The sequence below is a fragment of the Rhipicephalus microplus genome, unplaced genomic scaffold (assembly GCF_043290135.1).
Source record: "Rhipicephalus microplus isolate Deutch F79 unplaced genomic scaffold, USDA_Rmic scaffold_48, whole genome shotgun sequence".
Taxonomy (NCBI): Eukaryota; Metazoa; Arthropoda; class Arachnida; order Ixodida; family Ixodidae; genus Rhipicephalus; species Rhipicephalus microplus.
Window position 1 is genome coordinate 1,536,823 of NW_027464621.1, and position 24,973 is coordinate 1,561,795.

General features: G+C 45.0%; 1 protein-coding gene across 3 annotated transcripts in view; it reads right to left on the reverse strand.

Annotated features, from left to right (window-relative positions):
• The window catches only part of LOC119176978 (uncharacterized), a 203,826-nt gene that overhangs the window by 16,654 nt on the left and 162,199 nt on the right, over window positions 1-24,973 (reverse strand). The window lies entirely within an intron of this gene.

Genomic DNA, 24,973 nt, shown 5'->3' on the forward strand with positions numbered 1-24,973 from the left:
ACATGCTTGTTCCGGCCTATGTGATGAACAATCTTCTCATTTGCCCCACAATCAGAAAAATGTTTCGAGCGGTAGACAGTACCTTGAATACTATCTTGTCCTTGAATGGCCACTGAATAAGATCAGCTACATATATTTAAAATGCCGATACTTGTGGCACAAGTAACATTGAAGTAATAAAGCTAAGCACCAAATTGTAAAACTAGGTAAAATCACGTGAAACTATTGCCAAAGCAGCAGTTCAAAGTTGGTACATTATCAAAAGATTGTTTATTTCTCACACATACAAAAAATAGCCAGCATCAAAAATTAAAAGAAAGCCATTTTTATAAAATGCGAGTTCTTATGGCATAAATGAGGTCAAAGCTGATATAATGATAAATGTAATCAGTCACACATCAAAGTCATCACAGGAGAAGTTAGTAACCAATATGATATCCAACTGTAATCACAAACATTTCACCAAAAGAATCTGCTTGTCAGGTCCAAATATACAGCTAAATGAGACACATATAGTGCCAAAACTTCTGGCATGGCCAATACGCTAGTGTGCAGCTAGTATGCAGTAAGCAAGCAAGCTGCATGCTAGCATACTAGGATCATAGCACATACAGCTTGCTTTTGGTTTTGTGTAGGTTAGCTGAACGCTCACCAAGTTCAAGTCTTTGGTTTCCTGTTTTTCAATACCATTTCGGAGCATTTTTGGAGCAGTTAAAAACAAATACAACACTTTTGAGAAGCACAGAGCAGCACAGAGCAGCACGGAGCAGCACTTCCATTACTGGGTTTAGGATCACTTGCGGGTAACACAGCAGTGAGCTTTCAACCATTTGGTGCATATAAAAACCACCAAATGCTGCTCTAATATAAACTAAAAGACCGGCAGTCAGAAAGCAGCCATTAATTAGGCTGTTTAAACGAAATAATGCTGCATGCACACTTCACCACAACCCACAAGATGTGCATAATGGTGAAGCAAACTAAGTGACAAGTGTTTCAATCTCTCTTATTTTTCGAAAGTGGAAGGGCGCCAACCGTACTATAGACCTGTGGCGAAACGGGTCGGTGTCGCTTTTGCGTCTGCGCGTTGCGGCGATGCCTCCAAACACGGGCACCGGCGATAAGAAGACTCTCACCCGAAAGAAGCAAGAAAACTGTGTGTGCCCCGATTCAGGGGCAGTCGTTGTAGAACCTTCAGTGCGGAAACATTAAAGTTATGTTATCCCACATCTGGTGACCCGGAAAACGAACATACCGCACTGCCATGGCCGACGAGGAAACCCTTGCTGCCCTTCAACAAGTACAGCAACTGCAACAACAACTGCAGGCCCAGCAGCAAGAGATCCAGAACCAAGAGCAGCAGCTCCGGGAACAGCAGCAGCGCAATGAAAATGAAGCACTCTCGTCCGACGACCGTGCACCACCCCACTTGGGTCACGCCCCCCAAAACTTCGCTCCAGCGGTCCCTGCCACCTCGGGTGGCTTCATTGCTGCGGCCGCCACCAACACGGACGTTTGTCGCGTCGCCGTCAAAATTCCGCCGTTTTGGGCAGAGGCGCCTGACGTGCGGTTCGCTCAAGTCGAGGCGCAGTTTTCCACTGCACGCATCACCCAGGACCGAACGCGCTATGACTACGTCGTCACCCATCTAGACTCTCGCTATGCGGCTGAGGTTTGCGATATACTTGTGAATTCCCCGGCTGATGACCGTTACCTACACCTGAAGAGGGAACTGATTCGCCGGCTCTCACCTTCACAAGACGAGAAGGTGTGTCACCTACTCCAGCACGAAGAACTCGGTGACCGAGTGTCATCGCAGCTCCTGCGTTACATGCATGACCTCTTGGGCAGCCCCCCGTCGACGACTCCCTCCTCCGTATCATCTGGCTTCAGCGTCTACCCTCACATGCGCAGGCCATCTTCCAGGTGCAGCCGAATCTGCCGCGGGACCAGCTCTCTCACATCGCTGATCAAGTCGTCGAGATTTCGTTGCTAGCATCGCCTCTCACCGTCAACGCCGTTGACGCCTGACAGTCCAGCAGCGAGCTCGCGCGCCGTGTCGACGAAATCACCCGTCAGCTGGACTCAATTCAAAGGCGCCTGGATCAAAGCCCGAAGCTGCGTCCACAAAAACGCTCCCAAAGCCAAGACAACAACGCCGCTTCATCACACGAAAATGATAACGGCCCCTGCTACTACCATCGCCGCTTCGGGGACAAAGCCCGGAAATGTCAATCACCTTGCTCAGCTGGACATCAGGGAAACTTCAACGGCAGCCCGTAGAGATGGCCGCGAGCTGCCAACTTAGAGGTCGTCGCATATTCGTCACCGACCAAGTCACAAAGCGGCGGTTCATCGTCGACTGTGGCTCCGACATCTGTTGCTTTCCCCGAACCTTCTTGTGTGACAAGCGTCCTCGCATGTCCTTTGAGCTCAGCGCGGTGAACCATTCGACCATCAAGACCTGCGGCTCGCTCCGCCTAAACATCAGCTTCAAAAACCTGTGTCAAGATTTTCCATGGAATTTCGTCATCACCTCCACCTACCCCAACACCACCATCCCTTGGATCTACTGCTGACAAAAGTTCTCAAACTGGGTTCCAATAAAATAGTAGCAGGGTCGTGCAAATCTGAGAACCAAGTCAACTTCATACCATTTATTTCCAGTTAGTTTATACACTTTATTAATTAGAAATAAATTTTGAATTGCACTTTCTAACAATGAAGCCACCACAAGCAACATTTGCACTTCTGTAGCCTGTGGGTAAGAAAAAGTGATGGTCCAAATTCGTCTGCGTTGAACTGCGATCAGTGGGCATAGGATGGCCGTGCTGAACCCTTTTGCAAGCGTAGTTTGTAACGCATGCATGGGTGGGAATCAGTTGGAAAGTTTGCAGGCTGAGAGTGACTTGTTTGACTTTTTCTGCCAAGTGATGGTGGTATTGGCTGTTAGAAGTTTTACAACAGATACACAAGTGCAATCACACGTTATATGTAGCTCACTGCAGCATGTCACTGTCTGCATTGCTCAGTTTCTATGCATGCTGGTTTGCCACCATATAATGTCCGTTTTCAGATGAAGACATGTAACAAGTGGTACTACAATGCATATGGGTGGCACCACTTGCGTACTAGTGCATTAAGGATTTGTGAAATGATTGTTATGCCAAAAAATTTTGTGCAGTGATTGACATGATTGATTGATATGTGGGGTTTAACATCCCAAAACCACCATATGACTATGAGAGACGCCGTAGTGGAGGGCTCCGGAAATTTTGACCACCTGGGGTTCTTTAACGTGCACCCAAATCTGAGCACAGGGGCCTACAACAATTCCACCTCCATCGGAAATGTAGCCGCCGCAGCCGGGATTCGAACCCGCGGCCTGTGGGTCAGCAGCCGAGTACCTTAGCCACTAGACCACCACGATAGGGCACAGTGATTGATATGGCATCCCTTATTTGCTAAATATCAAATTATTCGCATCTGAACTGAAATTAGCCAGGGACGCCCTGTGGTTCTGGCTTTCAAAACTAGAAATTGTTACGGTGCATAAAGACGCTGTTGACAGCGCACGCCACCTACAATGAATAAATAGCCAAGTGGCTGGCATGCACTCATTGTGCTGAACATACTGAGTTGGAAAAAGAATCACTTGTCTACATGTTATTAACAGTTTCTCAGTATAATGACTGATTGATTGATTGATTAATATGTAGAGTTTAACGCTGTAAAATCATCATATGATTATGAGAGACGCTGAGAGACGCGAAGAGCTCCGGAACTTTCGACCACCTGGGGTTCTTTAACGTGCACCCAAATCTGAGCACATGGGCCTACAGTCCTTTCGCCTCCATCGAAAATGCAGCCGGGATTTGTTTCTGCAACCTGCGGGTCAGCAGTCGAGTACCTTGGCCTCTAGACCACTGTAGCGGGGCTCATTTCTCAGTATAGGTGATGAGTCAGTAATAGTGATTACGTGCACATATTTTGGTTAGCTAATTATAACAAGGATAAGTGCACCGGTAGTAAGAGGAGTGGGTCCTGCAGTATTATAACAAAACTATGCATATTTGATGTTAAACTAGAGATATTTTGAGCCAGAAACCATGCATTGCCATTTCGACAATTGGAGTGTCGAAACTAACTGAAACATGTTTTCAGGTAAAATCACGCAGCTCACTGACCAATACATCCATCGCCATAAAGTAACAAACAGCTCAAATGCTCCCTGGTATAACAGCTATTGGTCACGAGATCGAGCAGAGTCACCGCCTGGCGACAAGTGGCTGAAACGGTGAAGTGTGGATTGCTCCTTGCATTGTCTGCTAGCAACGTCGTGTTTATATGTGCGCACACGTCATGCACATTCTCAAAGTGTGGTTTGTCCGATCATGTCAGTGCGAGTGTAACTGTTTCTACATATGCCTGAAACGATGTACGAAAGCAATTGGTCTTGCTCGGCTGCTGATGCATTGTAATAAGATCGTCGAGTGCAACTTTGCTGAGTGCTGTTTATTTTCGTCGTACCCTCTATTCACCAGAATAATTTCAGAGTAGGTGCATGCGGTAACATCATGCCACATGCCAGACCTGCCATTGCTCGCTGCTCAAGAAGAAAGAAAATGTACCGCCCATATTTCTTGGGCGAAATTCTGGGGGAAAGAGCTTGAAGAACACTGGGAGATTGAGAGGGGAGGGCTGCGTGGCTGGCGCAGCAACCATGAACATTTAGGGTGCCGTGGCGAGCGTTAGTGTGCGTGAGCATAAGCGGACAAAGGGATAACTTCAGGGGTGGGGGGAGGAGTCATTGAAGTGCCTCCTCCTTATTAGGTCAATGTAAGGGGGCAAACTGGGAGCCCCCTTCCCCCTCTTAGGTTGCAGGGGCATGGACACCACTCTCCTGCCCCCCACCGCATTCATATGGGGGTCAGCGCTATCTGTATACATCAGCGAACGGTTCATATACCATTCTGCGCTTTGTGACCTTTTCATAGTGCTGTGTCACCAATGATGCGAGAAACAGCAAGAAAGCAACCTCTATTGGGAACGACCGTATTCCCATGCACCAGGATTTTGTAGTTGTGTGAGATCAGATCAAAGAGAATCAGCTGCTAGCCTTACTTCACGAAAAATTATGACGTGCTATTGCATTCACACTACTTTTTTCACACTACTATTTTGGTGAAACATATTTAAATTTTTTTTTTCAAAATTCAAGGGACAAACTTTTCTACCCCACTAGTTGAACTCACCACTTGAACTCACCAACTGAAAGTGAGTGAGTACCAGTGGGTATGAGCAGGTGTGAGTATGAACGTGAATGAGTGATTGTGAGTGTGAAATGGCGCGAGTGTGGACATGATAGAGTATGTATGACTTTGAACCACGGCGTAAGAATAAGTTAGGTGCTAACACTCGCCGCTCCGTGTAAGGAGAGGGAGCGGTCAGATTGTGTTCGCCGATGACCTTGAGCTACAAGTAGTTTCCATAGCGCAAGTTGAGATCTCGCTACTGTATGGCGTGCCAGGTATTCGCGCAGCGCTCATTCTGCAATTTGCGCGCAAAAGAACATCTTCCTGAAAGCTTTGTGTGCATGAGATTTTGTGATTTAGAAACACTTTGCCCTGTGCCTGTAAGCATTGCCAGTGCATTTGTTTTGCTGATTCACACTTCGTGACTCAGTGCACGCATACTTCGACGATGCATATGACTCTGAGTACGCATGAGTGGCCTTGTCGCTGGTTGCGCCTCGAAATGGGCAAGTGATGTTTTGTCCTGAACTGCATGTCGGGGTATCGTGTGTCGCTTTTCAAGGCTCCATGTGAACCAGAGCGCTTGGATAAGTGGCGACGGGCAATTTCGAGAGCTGACAGAGCCTTGCAGCCTACTGACCACGTGTGCGCGAAGCATTTCTCGAAAAAAGCTATCTCTTCCCCATATCATGCAGAATACAAAAGAAACGACCTGTTGCACACACCAAAGAAACCTGCGCTTAGTTTGGATGCTGTGCCTGGCATTTTACCGGGGCTGCCCAAAATACCTGACCATGGAGCGAAAAACCAGGAAAGCTCTGCGAAAATGACTGGCTCTACTGCAGACTTCTCAAAAGCGATGGGGGCCAAAAGGTACAACTGCAGAATGCTAAATCTATTGCACGTAGAGACAGTGACTCCATAGCATGGCAATGAAAAGAACAGGCATGCATGCAAAAGGCAACACTTTATCTTCAGCTGTGACAGGCTTCCTCCACATGAAGAAAAGGAAGCTTCTGAACACAACACTTATAGTGTGGGCCTATATACTACCGTCAGTTTCTCATCACGCTGAAAAATAATTTCTTGTTTTAAAGTCAGATACCATCTTTTGAGCTGTCTCATCTATGCTTATCTGGACCAAGAAAAATCAAATGTTGAACAGAAATCATTGTGAGATATTTCTGTGATGTGGCCGTATTTTTCATTACGTTCACTATATTCACGTGATTATCATTATTTTGCCATGCTTGATGTCATCAGCAGAGTTGAGACGGCTGAGTCTAAATAGGGTGCAGTTTTTGGAGCAGCAAAATTTCAACTTTGGAGCAAAAGAACCTTGCCTCGGAGCAGTTAGCGGCGTTTAATATGTCGTCTTAGGAGCTTGAAAATACAAATTTTTAGCAACATGGGGGCGACAGTGCATATTTTATTTGGTTTATAATACACATAACACTGAAACAGATTTTGAAGAAAGTTTTTGAATGGATTATCACCAGGTATGATCTGCACTACCTTTTTACATACCAAGTGACCTATCTACCCATCGTAAAAAACAAGTTCAAAAATTTTGAAGTTTAAAAAAAAATTAAAAAAGCTTTTGTTCAAAACTAGGTTTCCAGCGAACATTTAAAAAAAAACACATCACACTCAAAAAGAAATTCATAAATTGCGATTGCCCAAGAATCATGGACATAAATCTACCCCAAAATTAAAATTGACTGCATATAAAACTTTTATTTGTCCAATCCTCTAATACTCATCTGTAGTTTGGGATCGTCACAGCCAAGTAAATATTAATACACTCGAAATGATTCAAAAGAAAAGCAATACGATTCGTTTATGATCGTTACAGCTATCTTACGCCACCCGGTGAACTGTTGAAAAGAGCTGGCCTAGATACATTGCAGGCAAAATGGCAACACAATTGATTAAAGCATGTTTTTATTTACCATGATAAGCTCTGAATAAACAAGGGTGCGTATATAGAAACTGTTCACTGCTGATCTAGTCCTTTTGAGCATCCAAAAAAACTGAAGGAATATTCCTGTAAAACAACAGCCTTTAAAAACTCATTCTTTCCACGCACTGTCACTAACTGCAATGCTCTGCCTGGGGATTTGATAAACTATGAAAATGTTCAGCGGCTCATGGAAAAACTTAAAACACCGGCATCCCAAATGACCTTTGTTTTATTTTCACCTTGCCCTTTATTGTTTAAGATATTACCATGGTAGGCCCCAGATATTACCAGGTTCAGGGCTTTGTATTCTGACTCATTGCTGGTTTTCTGCCCTGGTATATGACGATTTCTTTTTTCATTTCATTTTTTTTTTTTGTTTTTATGAGGAGATGTTTGTCGCCATTGCTTTTGTGTTGCTTTCTTGCTTTTCTTTTTTTCCGTGCGTGCGTGTGGAAGTAGCTATTATAGTATAAGTACTGGCGTTTCACTTTTCTCAATGTTGTAGCTACGTGTGGTAATTTCTTTTTTGTTGTTGTTGTTGCATTCCTATACGCTACCTTCTTTGTATCACCCATCCCTGCCTAAGGCCTCATGTGCAAAGCTGACAGTATTTTTTAAATAAATCAATCATGTTGGTGGTGCCAAGCTATGTTCTTGAGGCCAACACTGTGCACTAAGATCAGATTTCATGTTAGCAATGTTTCTTAATAATGAAGTAAAGAGGTGATTTCACAGATAATGTTAAATCATTGTTGAACCCTGTAGTCCCCCAACAAGTTTGTGGTCATAAAACCCCGCCTCAGCTTAATATAGAGCGCTAGCGGTGGTTGATAGAGACACCACAGAAAAAAAATGTTCATTCAGCAAAGCAGCTGCTGCAGGTGACACTCATATATATATATATATATATATATATATATATATATATATATATATATATATATATATATATATATTTTTTTTTTTCTGGCATGTTGCGGCTGAAACCCTCGCTCCTTTAAGACCATATTTACATTCTAATTTGTTGTAGCAGTTATACAAACACACTTAGAACTTGGACGAAAACAAGTCGCATACAAAAAGTAAGACATCATAATACTGAAAACTAACAGGCAATAATGCCAAAGAAAGAAGATGTTACTAGTAGTAATTATAAGTATGAGGAAAGTAAAGAGGACAAAAAGAAAACTTGCTGTTGGCAGGAACTGAACCCTGCGACCTTTGAATAATGTCGTTGATGCTTGAATGATGCTCATACGATGTTTGAATAACACATTCGACGCTCAAGCATCCGACACATCATTTAAAGTTTGCAAATTCAGTGCCTTTGAGCGACAAGTTATCTTTTCGTCCACTTTTGTTTCCTCATATTTACATTATAATTACTACTAAAAAAATCCCCTATACTTCTCGACATTATTGTCTGTTTTAGTTCTCATTACAAGGTTGGAAGTCCGCCATCTTCAGTCTTTTGGGGCAGCTTTGGAGCATGAAAGGGTGTGCTTCAAAGCAATGCAAGTTAGTTTTGGAGCTAATATCTGGGTTCTAAAATCATTGCCAATTGAAATTATTTGTTAATTCATTCACACTAAGTATGTTGATTGATTGATATGTGGGGTTTAACGTCCCAAAACCACTATATGATTATGAGAGACGCCGTAGTGGAGGGCTCCGGAAATTTAGACCACCTGGGGTTCTTTAACGTGCACCCAAATCTGAGCACACGGGCCTACAACATTTCCGCCTCCATCGGAAATGCAGCCGCCGCAGCCGGGATTCGAACCCGCGCCCTGCGGGTCAGCACACTAAGTATGTTAAGACAGCATTTGTGACATTGTTTTCATGTATGTAATGCACTGGCTTGATTTTGTAACATTATTTGCCCATACTTGTGTGTCTCTATGGTGTGCCTTGAATAAGGGGGCTTGTATTTTTTTCAAGCGAGCTATTTCAATTTTTGCCCAAATTTGCACATTTCTTCACGACAAACTTCAATCTGATTTTAAAAAAAAAAATCGGGGAAACAAAAGAAATTCCAGCAGTCTTTAGTAAAAAAAATTCAATGTTTATGAACCAAGCAAACTCACTACAAACTAATATATGCATGTGTGTGTCCCCATCATTGAAATATAACAGCTTACAGAGCGATAACCCAGAAAAACGAAAAATGAGTGACGTTTTGTGTAACTACACATCACTAGACCTTAGTGAAATGGAAAACATTCACTGTTATAACTAAAGTGTAACCTTTATCAGTTTTTGGCTCAGTTATAGCCAAAGCTTCTATCTCTTGTTTCACTTACCTTGTTTCCCTTACCCTCTTTACTTTGAATCTTTATATTGCAACGTACACTGCAAATAAATGCCTATTCTACCAGCTTGTCAGCTTGTGTCTACATTGCTTGCGCCAACGTGCAGGGATCGACGAACCACGTAACAGTGGGGACGAGAAACTAAAAAAAAAAACCCCTGGATTCAAGCAAGGACGTCAGCTTCAACGATGGCGCACCAGAAACTGCCGGACTTCGACGAGGAGAAAGACAACTGGAAGGCGTATGTCATCAAGACAGAGGCATACTTTGAGGCAACAGGGGTGACGGAGTAAGCCAAGAAACGGGCTTGTTGGTGGCAGCCTCAAGTACTCGCACTGTCCAGATACTATCAGGAAAAATAGCGCCCAAGAAGCCAAATTCTTTAGAATATGAGGACATCGTGAAAGCCTTGGACGAGTTCTTTGATCCCAAGCACCATGAGGTTGCCAAATGTTTCCGCTTTTTCAACCGCTGCCAGCTGGACAGCAAGTCTGTTCAAGAATTCATTACTGAGATTCACCGAATCGTGGACACCTGCAATTTTGATACCATGCTCGACCGAATGCTGCAGGATAGATTAGTGTGCAACATCAGATCGAGTGCGCTGCAGAAGCAGATGCTGACAAAGAAATATGTGACGTTAGAGGACGCTGAAACAATGGCTCTCGCAGCTGAAGCGGCAGAGAATGATGCCCGTAAAATGGCCGACGAAGCATCAGCTGTGCTCAGAATTAAGGCGCAGTCCTCCATGAGCAAAGAGGTACTCGCTGAATGCGGGCGTTGTGGCAGTGTCAGACATAACAGTAATGACTGCCGTTGGAATAACGCGCGTTGTTAGCGTTGCGGTGGACGCGGTCATCTAGCTCGAAAATGCCAGAATGATCAAACCACAAAGTCTTGAACTCAAAAAGCACCCTCGATAATACGCGGCCGAGTCCTGGCTGTTAACAAAGGCAAAACAGATGATGGCGTTGATGATAGCCTGCACATTTGAACACTAAGATCGACACAAGAGGAAACTGTGAAGCCCCCAATACGGCACAACTTCACGTGGGGAGGTGTTGACGTATCAATGCTTATTGACACTGGTTCATCGGTCTGCGTCGTGTCACGTCAGGTTTTTGAGCAGCACAAGAATACTTGGCATCTGCTAAAGCCATCACGCATAAAGCTGTCATGCTATTTGGGAAAATTTCCAGTCCTTGGAGAGACCCTGTTGGCAGTATCGTACGTCGGTGCAACCGTAGGATGCCCTTTGGTAGCGCTAGATTGCTGCGGTCCAAGTTTATGTGGCCGATGAGACCTCATTTTTTTCAGACTCCCCTGTTCTCAGCCTCTCAGCTGAGTCGCCTACTGCGCAGTCGTCTACGAACACACAGGTCCTTTCGGATGTAATCTCCGAGCTTGCAGACATCTTCAGCTCAGAACTAGGCCTCATAAAAGGACCTGCGCCGCACCTTCAGCTGAAGGAGAGAGTCACACCCAAGTTCTGTAAGGCCCGCTCTATTCCTTTCGCGCTACGAGACAAAGTTTCTGAAGAGCTTGATAGGCTGGTGGCACTAGGCGTTTTGTCACCGCTGCCACATTCCGAATGGGCTACGCCCGTTGTACCAGTGCTTAAGAAGAACGGCACCGTTAGGATTTGTGGCAACGTTAAGGTCACCTTAAATGCAGTATGTGAGCTACAACAATGCCCATTGCCAGTAATCAAAGACATGTTCGCGTCCTTAAACGGCAGCAAGCATTTCAGTACACTAGATCTAAGGGATGCATATAACTAACTTCCGCTGAATGACGAATCGTGCCAGTTGTGCGTAATTAACACGCACAAAGGTCTTTTCTGCTACAATAGACTACCTTTCAGCATTACCTCCGCTGCAGTGATTTTTCAACGTAGGATGGAAACTGTTCTGCGGGGCTTATCAGGCGTGCAAGCTTATCTGGGCGTTGTCTTGGTGTCCGAAAAAGCAGGAAGGGATGACGTGCTCAAAGTTGCTTTGCAACATTTCCGGGAGAGTGATGTTAAACTACGCTTTGATAAATGCAAATTTCGGCAGGCGTCTGTTACCTATCTTGACCATTGAATCGATCAGCAAGGGCTGCACCCAATAGAAGAAAATATCGAAGCAAGCGTTGATGCTCTCAGCCCAAAAAATGTAGCTGCGCTTCGTTAGTTTCTTGACATGATCGGTTTCCACTCAGTTTTTGCCGAACATATCATCTCTGCTTTTTCCGCTGTATCGGCTACTGGAAAAAAACAGACGTTGCGACTGGACAGAATAACAACAAACCACGTTTGACAAAGCAAAATGGTGTTTGCTGCAGGCACGGGTGCTAGTGCACTACGACCCTTCACAGCCGCTGAAACTAGAGTGCGAGGCATCGCAAAGAGGCATCGACGCAGTGCTTTTTCACACAAAAAGGAACAGGAATGAGCCTATTGGGTTCCGTTCAAGAACATTGTCGAAAGCAGAACAAAATTATTCACAACTTGAACGAGAAGCGTTAGCCCTGGTATTTGGAGTAATGAAGTTTCGTGATTATCTTTTAGGCCGAGAATTCATACTGGTCACAGACCACCAGCCGCTCCTGGGTTTGCTGAGATCGGATCAGCCAACTCCACCGCTGGCAGCTGCTCGTATACAGCGCTGGGCACTGTATTTGGGCGGATTCCGCAACAAGCTTTAGTATTCTCCAGGCAAGCAGCTCCTGAACGCGGACGCCCTCAGGAGGTTGCCACGAGAAACTTCTGAGTCAATCGCGGACGGCGAGCCACCCGAGTACGTTTTGGCCCTCGCATCCGTACAGGAGAGTGCAGTATCGACAGCGGAATTGCAGGCGCTAACCGCCAGTGACCCAGTGCTGGCCAAAGTTGTGCAGTACAGAACGAATGGGTGGCCTACAAGTGCTAAAGCACTAGAACGAAGATTACTCCCTTTTTTCGACCGCAGACTCGAGCTTTCGCTGGCCCACCGTTTGCTCTATTGGGGCCGTAGGGTTATCATCCCAGAGAGCGCGCAGCATAGAATGTTGCACATGCTCCACGAAACTCATCAAGGATTATCGGCAATGAAGGCAATCGCTCGGTCGGCTTTTTGTTGCGTGGAATGGACAACGACATCGAACAAATGTCAGCGAGGTGCACAAGCTGTATTTAAAATCGACCAATGCCGGGATCTGCCCCGCCAGTTAGCTGGCCGACATGCCAGGAAAGCTGGTCAAGAGTACATCTAGATTTCGCGGGGCCAATAAATGAAAGCATGATCCTTGTTCTTGTAGATGCTCACAGCAAATGAATCGAGGCCGTATCAGTGAAGCAGGCGACCACATCTTCGACTATCACTTGCCTGCGCAGCTTGTTTAGTAGGTTGGGCATTCTGCGCACCCTTGTTTCACATAATGGAATGCAATTCACTAGTCAAGCGTTTGCCGATTTCATGAATAAGAACAACATAACTCACCAGTGCATGGCTGCATTTCATCCCCAGTCAAATGGCCTTGCAGAGAGAGCTGTTCGAATTGTGAAAGATGGGCTGAAGAAGACTAACCAGGGCCGATTAGAAGATTGCCTTTGCAGACTACTCTTCAATTACCGGAGGACACCCCTCGCATTGGGCAAGTCTCCTTCGGAGCTTCTCCTGGGCTACCAAATGCGATCTCGTCTGGACATGTGCTTTCCCCCCTTGATTGCAGAAAGATCAGGTGAATCAGATGAGTGGAGCCTGGCACCAGACACAAATGTTTACATCCGCAACTTTGGCAAAGGTGAAAAGTGGAAGACCGGCACGGTAAGTCAGCCGGCAGAGCGAGGATGGTGACAGTCAAGATGCCAGAGGGCCTTGTACGGAGACATGTGGATCAAGTTCACACAAGGAGAGACTCGGTTGAGCCCCACCGTGAGTGACAGGCAAGGGGAAAGTATGCCTACGTCGAGAACTGCGCAAGAAACTACCGGAACCGGGCCAAACGTAAAGGCGGAACTCCGTGAGCCACCACACTAGGTGCAGTCATCATCCCAAACCCAAGACCAGAAAAAGCAGAGAAGTCCAGGGAACCTACAGTGACCACAGAACTCCGGCGCTCAACACGACAGCAGAAACCTGTGTAGCATCTCCAATATTATTGATGGAGAAGTGTTGTAGTTGAAGTGTAACCATCAGTTTTTGGCTAAGTTATAGCCAAAGCTTCTATCTTTTGTTTCACTTACCTTGTCTCCCTTTCCCTCTTTACTTTGAGTCTATATATTGCAACGTACACAGCAAATAAACGCCCATTCCACCAGCTTGTGTCTACTTCGCTTGCACCAACGCGCAGGGATCGACGAACGATGTAACATTCACACACATTACTAAATGTAATTTAATAACAGTTACATTTAGGGGTGTGTGAATATTCAAAAGTTTTGGATATTCATTGAATATTGCATTTGTAACATTCGTATTTGATTCGATAACCACATATTTGAAAATTTTCAATATTCAACGTTTACAAATATTTGTTCGCATGTGTCACTGTGAAGAACTTATGATTTCGTGCATTTGCGATACGAGCCTAAGTAGATCATGCAGGGATTACTACGAATTCGGCGCGAGTATGGTGATGCCTGCATAGAAATTAACAGGAGTGTGATTACGGCTACAGAAGAATATGGCGGCAAGTCATCGTGACAAATCTATCAACGATAAACATCTCAGTCAATCTAAACCATGTAATGCCTACACGGCAGTACGTGTGGCTTAGCGGTTTGGCGCTGCTACGGTTCGTGTAAGTGTACCGACCACGCCACCGCTGCTGCGCCCTTGTGTGCGGGACCGCAAGTGCGTATCGCTCGTAGAAATGAAGACAACTCGCCACCGCCGCAATGGCTTTGCTCGGTCCCGTACTGAGCGAGCACAACTAAAAAAAATCTTTACGCAAGGGCAAATGAATGCATATACGTTACAGGGCTGGTGCTGATGGAGTGAGGTTAGTAGGCGATGCACTGCACGCAACTAGCTAGGAGCATGCTAAGCTTGATGTACGATGATAACGGGTTTAATGTATAGCCACGCCAGTTTTCACTAATGGATCGCCGTACAAACATAAGTTCCCATGTCCCATGTCGAAGCCTGACAAATCGTCCGTCAGCTTCAGCTGTGCCGCTACTTCAGCATGTATACTCTCTTCATAGTTCCGGAATGATCTCATAATAGGGGATATGGTCATGCGAATGAGCTGAAGTGTTTTTCCACGCAATGGCAAACAGAAAAGGCCCTGCACTTTCGGTAACATTACATATAGTTCTCCGTTGCTAACGGTGGCGCACGTAAGGTGACAGACAAATGAATGCATAGTTCCCCTACGTCCTCGACAGCGCCTTTGAAAATTCATTGTACACACATCGCGCTCATGTTGCAACATCTCCTGCAATCAACCCTCCATTACACCATTGCTGCAATTTCGCTCTTTTTCCATCAGTTTACTGCTGTCGGCAGCCAGTGTGCTGAAGGGGGTCCCGATGCAGCAAAATAGTGCCCTCGCCGTCAAGAGTTGTGGCTCCATTAACAAAAGTCGTATTCGGGGTGTCTTTCTATCACACATCAGTAATCATCTGTCTCGCATTATCGCTGCGCGCCCGGTACACCTTGGTCACGATCGTACAGCTATCGGCACAACACAGCATTCTTGATCGGAAAAAAAATGGCGAGTGCGCAGTCCTCGAGAAAGGCAACAAAAGTAAGAGAGATAAAGAGTATCACTGTGTTGTATAAAACGCCTCGAGTACTCCTATTTCCCTTAGTGGCTTGACCGATGAGAACAATAGAGAAAAGTTGAAAGAAAATTATTGGCCGCAAGGTTGAGCGAAGTCGTCGCCTAGTGGCAACTGGCTGAAGCGCGCAAGTGCGAATTGCTCCGTGCGTCATCTGTTAGCCAGGTCGTGTTTTCATGTGTGCATAGGTCATGCATGTTTTCAATGGGTGGTTTGTCCGGTCATATAAGTGCGAGTGCATCTGCTTGTACGTATTCTTGAAATAAGGTACGAAAGAATTTCGTCTTGCTCGGCTGGTGATGCATTGTAATGAGATCAGTGAGCGCAACTTCCCAGAGCGCTGTTTGTTGTCATATCCTCCATTAATCAGAATAATTTCAGAGTGAGCGCTGCTTGCTGCTTTAAGCGCATAGTAAAATGCTCTTGGCATCCTTCAAAACATGAGGACTATTAAATGGTGTGTGAATGCAGCGTTTTCGCGGCTCGGTTGCAAATAAAAACGAGGCTCTAGGAGAAGCACTTGCGCGATGTTAATAGGTGCACAACTAGAGCACTGTAGTTTATTGACTATGCGAGGAGCCTTAGTTGTGTTTATCTGACCCTGGTACCACAACATAGCAATATCACATAAGCATCGACACTTCCGTACTTAAACTGTACTAAAAACGGAGTTGCCATGTGCAACTGCATTTTTGGATTTAGGAATGCTTTAAAGAGCCCAGATGTCAAAAATATTTTAGACATTTAATGTTGTATAATTTCACTGAAGATCTCATCTTTTTTACATTGTATAGAGCATTTGTGTGGCAGTGTTATTGAGTGATAGAAGACAGCGGTCATTTTTTTTTTTTTTGAAAAAAAAAAAACATGCTTGCTCTATAAAATAACCAGACTTTTGTAGTAGCACTGTAATGCACGTAATCCATCAATAAAAGCTTTCTGCTGAACTCTTACAAGATTTTTATATCTATTGGTGTAAGCAAGAACATGTGCATATATGTGGTAAATGTAATGTAGCGCGAAGCACTGTAAGACAGTAAGCTTCCCTGACTAGACTTATCGATTTTCCTGGTGAAGAGAATGAGAGAGAAAAAAAAATCATATTCGTATAGATGCAAACGGTAATAGTGAACTAATCGCACAGATATGCGAGCTTTCTACGATCTTTCTTTCTCTCTTTTTGTAGTATGCATATAACAAAGATGTAAACAAGTAGTTCAGTCATGCTACATGATGATGATGATGATATATGTTGTTTAATGGCGCATGGGCCATTGATGGCCAAAGAGCGCCAGGAAATGATATCAGATGAGAGCAATGGTTATGGTAAATGGCTGTAAAAGGGCCTAAAATTCTGCGCTCTAAAGATGCGTAAGACATATTTATTGAAATCATGAAAGTGAAGTTAAGCATGCCTGGTGAGAATGAGTCTTTAGTTATCATGACATCATAAAATAGGAGCGTTATATTAGCACCGATTTCTCGCCAGCGCCCTTGGTCCCAAGGGCCGGAAGACAGGTGCTCTTTTGGATGTAGCATCCGCAGCAGCAGCCTCTTTTCAGAGGCCGTGCTACCAACACTTGAGTAGATAACATAGAAAGTATTTACTTCCTTTAAAAATGCATTCAATGCATTATATTTAAAAAGAGGTTCGCAACTAATAAACATAGCTGGGTGAAGGGGTATGTGTTCCTTGTACGCTAGTGGAAAATGTTTTTTTCTATAAGCCTCTAGCTCAGAGCATTCAAGGAGTATGTGAAGTACGGTAAGTGGACGGCCACATCTGTGACAGCTGGGTGGGTCACCACCGGACAAAAGGTGTGTGTGTGTGCTGTGTGTGTGTCGTATTCTAAGCCGACAGAGACTGATCTCTGTACAGCGTGTTTTCGACGTGGGTGGCCAGTTACCGAGGTATGGTTTAATCAAGTGTAACTTGTTATGAGTTTGTTGATCCCATAACTTCCGCCAGTAAGGCCTGAGCTTTTTCCGTATGTTTGGTTTTAGGTCCATTATAGGGACAGCAACTGAGGAGTTGGCAGAGCTTCCGTTAATTGACCTGGCGAGCTGGTCAGCCAACACATTTCCTTCGATCTCGCGATGTCCTGGCACCCAGCACACGACGGTATGTTGCTTGGAAGTATAGGCCGCGCAGAGTATTGAATAGAGGGATATAATTATAAGGTTTCTGTGTTTTTTAAGATTTTTCAATGCTTTTACGACCCTCAGGGAGTCTGTGTATATAACTACCCTTGGCGTATTCAATTCTTTGATGTGTTTAACGGCTACGAATAACGCATAAGCCTCGGCTGTAAAAATGCTTGTGCTGGTGGACAGAACGCCGGCATCTGAAAAGGATGAGCCGACCGCCGCATCGGACACGCCAGTATGGGACTTGGATGCATCAGTATAATATTCTGGACAGTCATATTTATGTTGCAGCTCTAAGAAATACATCTGAATGTGTATGGGGGAGGCATGCTTTGTGACAGCTACGAAAGAAGTGTCACAGTCTATAACCTGCCACTGCCATGGCGGGAGCCGCAGAGCGGGGGGGCTGAGGTAGTATTCAAGCAGTGGGACATCTGTTTCTTCAGCTAGGTCTCTAACACGCAGCGAGAAAGGGCGTGCCATTGCGGGTCGATTGTAAAAAAGTTGAGAGCTGGACAGGTCGTTAATGATGGAATATGCAGGTTGCTCACTGTTCGCATTTACTTTAAGGAAATATATGAAGGAAGAATATGTTCTCTGTAGATGGAGTGACCACTCGTCCGATTCTACATAAAGGCTTTCAACTGGGCTTGTTCTAAAGGCGCCTGTGGACAGGCGGATGCCTTGATGATGAACAGGGTCCAACATTTTCAGAGCGCTTGGTGTGGCAGAGTGATAGACTATTGCCCCATACTCAAGACGTGAGCGTATAAGGCTTCTATACAGATTCATGAGGCACTTTCTGTCGTTGCCCCACGTTGTTCGTGACAGCACCTTCAGGATATTCATTGTTTTCAAGCATTTATTTTTAAGATGTTTTATGTGCAGTACAAAGGTTAACTTCGCGTCTAAGATTATACCTAGGAACTTATGTTCTGTGTTTACGGGTAGACGCTCACCCTTAACGACCAGTTCAGGATCAGGGTGCAAGCCTCTTTTTCGTGAAAAAAGGACACAGGTGCTTTTCTGTGGGTTCAGTTTGAACCCGTTTTCATCAGCCCATTTGGATACCTTGTTAAGGGTGAGCTGAACCTGTCGCTCACAGATCCCAAGAGAACACGATTGTAAACCTATCTGCACATCGTCGACATATGTTGAATAAAAGATATTATGTGGAATGTACAGACGGAGAGAATTCATTTTTATAATAAAGAGCGTACAGCTGAGCACCCCACCCTGTGGCACTCCGGTTTCCTGTACAAATGTTCGGGACAGAACATTGCTCACTCTAACGCGGAAGGTACGATCACACAGATAGCTTTCAATGACACTGAACATATTACCATGTATACCTATGTGTGAGAGGTCTCTCAATATTCCAAACCTCCACGTAGTATCATAGGCCTTCTCCATGTCGAGGAACACAGATAAGAAAAATTGATTATGAACAAAAGCCTCACGTATGCGTGCCTCGATACGTATAAGATGGTCGGTGGTGGATCGGCCCTCTCTAAACCCGCACTGGTATGGGTCGAGCAATTTGTTTGTTTCTAAGTAGGGGAGTAAGCGGCAATTAATCATTTTTTCAAATAGTTTGCAGAGGCAGCTTGTTAACGCTATAGGTCTGTAACTTGATACAGTAGAGAGATCCTTTCCCTGTTTCAAAATTGGACTTATAACAGCCTCCTTCCAGGAGGAGGGGATCACACCTGAAAACCATATGCGATTATAAAGAGAGAGAAGGGTTTCTTTAGTTTCGGAGGGTAGTTCCTTCAGCATCGCGTACATTACGTTGTCAGAACCCGGGGTAGATGTATTACAGCAGCTAAGTGCTGTTCGCAGTTCTGCTAAGCAGAATGGTGCATTATATGTCTCATTTCTTGCGGATTTTCTTTCTAACTTTTGTTTTTCTATTCGTGCCTTGAAATTCTGGAAGGATTCGGAGTAGTGTGAGGAGCTCGATATATGTTCGAAATGTGTGCCAAGAGAGTTGGTTTGATCTTCCAAGCTTTCCCCGAGGCTATTTACAAGCGGAAGGGAATACGTTTGTTGGCCCTTAATTTTCTTTATCTTATTCCACACTTTTCCCTCATCTGTGTACGAGTTGATACTCGTTATAAACTTTGTCCAGCTCTCTCGTCTAGCTTGTCGACGCGTTCTCCTTGCCTGCGATTTGACCCGCTTGAAGTTTTCCAGGTTTTCAGCTGTAGGGAAATCGCGAAGCAACGCCCATGCTTTGTTCTGAGTGGCCCGTGCTTTCTTGCATGCGTCGTTCCACCATGGGACTCGCCGTTTAGAAGACATGGCGCTCGTTTTGGCAATACATCTAGATGCGGCATCAAGTATAAAAGCTGTAAAATACGTGACAGCGTCATCTATGGTCAGGGCAGACAGCTCAGTCCATGTCATGTGTGTAAGAGTTCTATACCCTGCGGGGGTAGTTGATCTTTGTTCGGCGCACTCAGGATGATTGGGAAGTGGTCACTCCCATAAGGGTTTTTAAGAACGTTCCACTTAAAAACAGGTAAAAGGGATGGTGATGAAATGCTAAGATCTATGGAGGAGTAGGTGTTGTTTGCAAGGCTAAAATACGTAGGCTCCTTTATATTTAAAAGACATAAACTAGAAGTGAGAAGGAGCTGCTCAATGAGACGTCCTCGCGCATCACAGTGAGCATCGCCCCACAGGACATTGTGTGCATTAAAATCACCTAGAACCAGAAACGGCTCTGGGAGTTCATCTATTAATGATTCTCGATCACGTCTGTGTAGCTGTTGATGCGGTGGTATGTACACAGAACATATGGTAATGAGTTTGTTAAAAAGTACAGCTCGAATGGCCACAGTCTCAAGGGCCGTTTGGAGCTTCAAATGTTGGCATGCTATACTACGATCAGCTATAATGGCTACACCGCCAGATGGTACGACAGCATCCTCCCGGTCTTTTCGGAAAATAATATATTGTCGTAGGAAGTCCTTGTGCTTAGGAGTTAAGTGCGTTTCTTGCACACACAGCACTTTTCGCATTGAACTTACTCAGAAGTTCTTGGACGTCATCTAAATTTCTAAGTATTCCCCTTACGTTCCACTGTATGATGTTGTCCATAGTGGAAAAAAAGGGGGAAAAGTGCTGTGTGCAGAGAGGACGGAAATTAGCTCATTTTATTGGGCCTTTGTCAGGCCCTGTAATCGGCGTTCTGTCCTTTTTGGGGCGGTCGAGAGAAGCTCGCCGCTCCTTCGGCGCTTCCTGTGCCGTTTAGCTTGGACTGGTGTCCATAGCCTCTTGCGAGGCACTGGACGCCCGCTCTACAGAGCGATCTGTGCGTCGCTTAGACTTTGCCTCGATTGATGAAGTCTTTGTCCCCACCGAGCTGGGGGTCGATAAAGCCCCCTTGGCCTCTTGATTTTCCTGGCTGCTGCCAGAACTTGTAGAGGTCACTGGTGTGGACAGGCTGAATGTGGGCAGGGCAGCGCTGGCTGCTCCCGCCGTAGGGGCTTGTGGCATTGGCCTCGGCTCGCTAGGCGAGGTCCGGGCAAATTCCAAGGGCCTTTGTGGTGCCGCCCCTCGTTGCGCCACTTCGGCGAAAGGTGTTTTTAGTGCCAATGTTAACGACATCCGTTGTCTTGCTTCCCTGAATGTGATATTTTTCTTTACTTTTATAGTTATTATTTCTTTTTCTTTTTTCCAGGCTGGGCACGCTCTGGAGTATGCGGGGTGACTACCTTCACAGTTAGCACAGAGGACCTCATCATGACTACATTCATCAGCACTGTGGCCGGTTGTGCCACACTTAGCACAGATCAGCTGCCCTCGGCAGCTCTGGGATGCATGACCAAATCGCTGGCATTAGAAACAACGCCTCGGGTTAGGAATGAAGGGTCGGACATGGAGTTTTATATAGCCAGTTTCGAGAGTCTCAGGTAAAGTGGTTGAGTTGAAGGTGAGTATTAAGTGCTTTGTTGCTATTTCGTTGTTGTTGCGTCTGATTTTGATTCGCTGGACATGTATTACACCTTGTTCCTTCCATCCATCCATCAAGAAGCTCTTCTTCACTCAGTGTCATCAAATCTTCGTCCGATACCACGCCCTTCACTGTATTCATGGTAAGATGTGCGCTCACAGAGACGGGGATGTTACCAAAGGCTACAAGATGTGAGAGTTTATTGTACTGTTGCTTGTCTTTTAATTCGAGAAGCAGATCTCCACTTGCCATCTTCGTGACCTTATAACCAGTTCCAATGGTTTCTCTCAAGCACTTGGCCACAAGGAAGGGTGAGATTGCTCTAGCTTTCGTAGATGATTGTTCGCAGTGGAGGACATGGTATTTTGGGAAAGTTTCTCTGTTTTTGGGCCAAAGTAGTGAAGTTGTGTCGGTGCGTACCCTTTTTGAGGCACGATCAGTAAGAGAGGGGGTCGAGGATCCCATGGGAAAATGTGTATTTTTCGGTAACGGCGCCTACCACCCACCACGGAGTCCAACAAGGGGACGTGGCAGAGCATGTGGGCATGTCTGCGCAACGCCAGCAGTACGCAGTTACTATAACCCAATATGGTTTACCCTAGTTTGGATAGCCACACAAGGTTAACCCTTGCCGCCAGGAAAAACAGAAGTAAATTGAAGAGAGGAGAGAACAGGAAAGATTGAAAGTAAGAGGGAACGACGAAGATGAAGAGAGGGAGAGACAGGAAAAGGCGACTGCCGGTTTCCCTTGGGTGGGTCAGCCCAGGGGTGCCGTCTACGTGAAGCCGAAGCCAAAGGGGTGTGTTGCCTCCGCCGGGGGGCCTTAAAGGTCCAATCACCCGGCGTCGGCTCAACCCCCAGGATCCTCTTTTCCCCGGACACGGCAAAGCCACGCACGGCTAGGCGTGGGAGGGAGTCAAAACTCCCCCGTTAGCTCGGGTCCGTGGTGTCGCTACACACCAAACGCCTACTTGCGCAGGCGTCCCTGCGGGGAGTCATGCTACAGCAGTGCATATATAGCAGGAAGAACACAAGCTAAACACGTACAAACATCACAGCAAAAGCGTGATTCAGTGCGAAAGAGCGCAGACAGTCACTCAGGGCAAGACTCCCTTTGAAAGGCAGAATGTGCTTTACTCGCTGGTAGTTGCAACATTGCATAAGCTTTGTGCATCAGTGCAGCAGAGAGGAGCATAGATATTAGCGGTAAACTGTGTTCAATGCATTTTACTCACCGACAATTGTCTGAGACTGCATGTAACGAGGCGCCTCTGCGTGTATTTGTTTATGCGCTGCCGACTGCCTATCCACACTGCCGCGAAATTGGTGCTGCCACCTACAGCCCGATCTCGCCACGAATAAAATTGCTATCTTTCGAGCCAAAATTGATAGTTTGGGAACCTTGATGGAACTGTGACCACCTGGGCTGCTTTGGTAATCGCTCAAACTTAAGTACACGGGTGTTAACTGTTACACAATCAAACCAGCGGCCTCATGCTCACTAGTCATCATGGCAGGTACGAAAGCTTTTCTTTTTTTTTTTTTGTAATAATGTGCTACCAGATGAAAAAAAGATACAAAAGGTTTGTTCAACATGTGGATTGAACCCAAGACATCACAGTCACAAGCTCAACTATTACAGTCTTATGCTTTCTAGCAAGTACAGATGGTCAGATTTTTGTGATGAGATGGTAGATCCTTAGAGCTGCAACTTGAACTTTGACCATGACGGTGCGGTCACAGGCACTGATGCATGCCCTATCTCGGCAGACATCAGCAAACTGCCTGCTCTGCATAGAGATTATCGAGTACGAAAACCACTTCACTTACGTATCATATTCCCTTACATCCCCCAGCGTTTTAGAGAGTTACACAAAATTGTATTTATAAGAAATTGCTGAAAACCTTACTTCTTATACAATTACAATTTGTTGCAATGACATTCATTGCTTCGCCCTAGAGTGAAACTGTGACTGTTTTGCACCATCACCAACGTCATGGAAAGTGCGTTGAGCAGTGATGATGATGGTGCTAAGAGCTCGCATGGCAGCGCCTTGTCAAGGATGACTGCTTATGAAGGCACCAAAGATCTCGTGGGAGAATTTTCGGAGCAATAATGTGTTTTGGAGCAGGATATGGCACAGCAGAAGCACTTCGGTGCAATGTGGCACAATTGGCACAGCACTTTCACTGCTGTCACTAATATTTTGTCCAACAAATATTAGTAAGCCCTTACACTTCTTTCCTTCATACAAGAAACGACCAATCTAAAAAAAAATACGTTGGCGGCTCAGTTAGTCAGCAGATTATGTGCATAGACTTGTTGTAACTGCAAAACTGGTTTTTAGTACACCCAGCAGGCCTAAAACAAAAATCTTTGACATAAATATGATGCGCAGAAGAAATGAATAAGACACCAGTGGCGTTCCCATTAACTACCATTAACTACCTACATAACTACCTGAGCTCAAAGTCGTATGCTAATATTTTTCTAACTTTGATTGCATGCATGTCATTCCAGCAGTGATGACAAACTAATTTTTTGTAACACAAAATGTTCTAGGACGCAGCCTTGCATTTACCGGTCATTCAATGAAACAGATACATAGCCAGATAATCGCCTTATATGAGAGAGAGAGAGAGAGAGAGAAAGAAAAGACATTTACTTGGTCCGGAAAGAAAAGGATGAGATGCGTATACATACAACTCCTGACTAGACCCATGTCTAGTAATGAGCCTCTCAGGGAGCCTTCCGGACAGCCAGCAGCTTTATATAAAATGCTTTTTTATGGGAACTGTCGTCGTTTTCAGGCCTTGAAAGCTTTGCTATTTTTCGAGCATATCAGTCCAATTGTGCTATTTTTGTTGTCAATATACCTGATGAAAACTAACAGAAAACTGCTTTTTGATCTCCACCTTTCATGAGCAGGGTGGTAAGGATTGAGACACATTTGCATTCAGTGCCGTACTTCCTTGGCAAACAAGGCTTAAAAAGATTGTAGTTACAATCTTTTTTTGAAGGAAGTAAAGCTGTGAAAATGCTTATGAAAAATAACAGACAATTTTCGTGTTCACTCAGCACTGGGTAGCGTGCACTGGGTAGCGTAGAGTTCGAAAGATATCTCAAAAAATTATTGACACAGAGATCTGGCATCTTGTACTTTTTTAATAAGTAGCTAATAACCCATTTATCACAACTGGAAACACCCTTAGCACACAATGGCTTTTCAGTTTGTTTCCGTGGTTTCACTGGCATTCAAACAGCTCATGGTTGCGACTTTCACCCCGTTAATTAGGCTTGCACATTCTCGCATACACGAGAAATGGCATTAGGCCTAAGACACGGCTTGTTTCTTGGCAACAATAGGGTGTCACTGTTTATCGTGAAATTGTCCACAAAGACAATGTCCAACCAATAAAATTTTTTCACATAGACACGCACATGCTTTGAATCAATGCTGAAGTTATCAGTTTTTTTCCATGCTATGATTCACTTGCAGTTCTCAAACTGTCCTCCACTTAGCATGCAAAATAGCGATACGTTTTCAGTTATGCCTGTGTAGTCAAAACGGCACCTCGGTACAC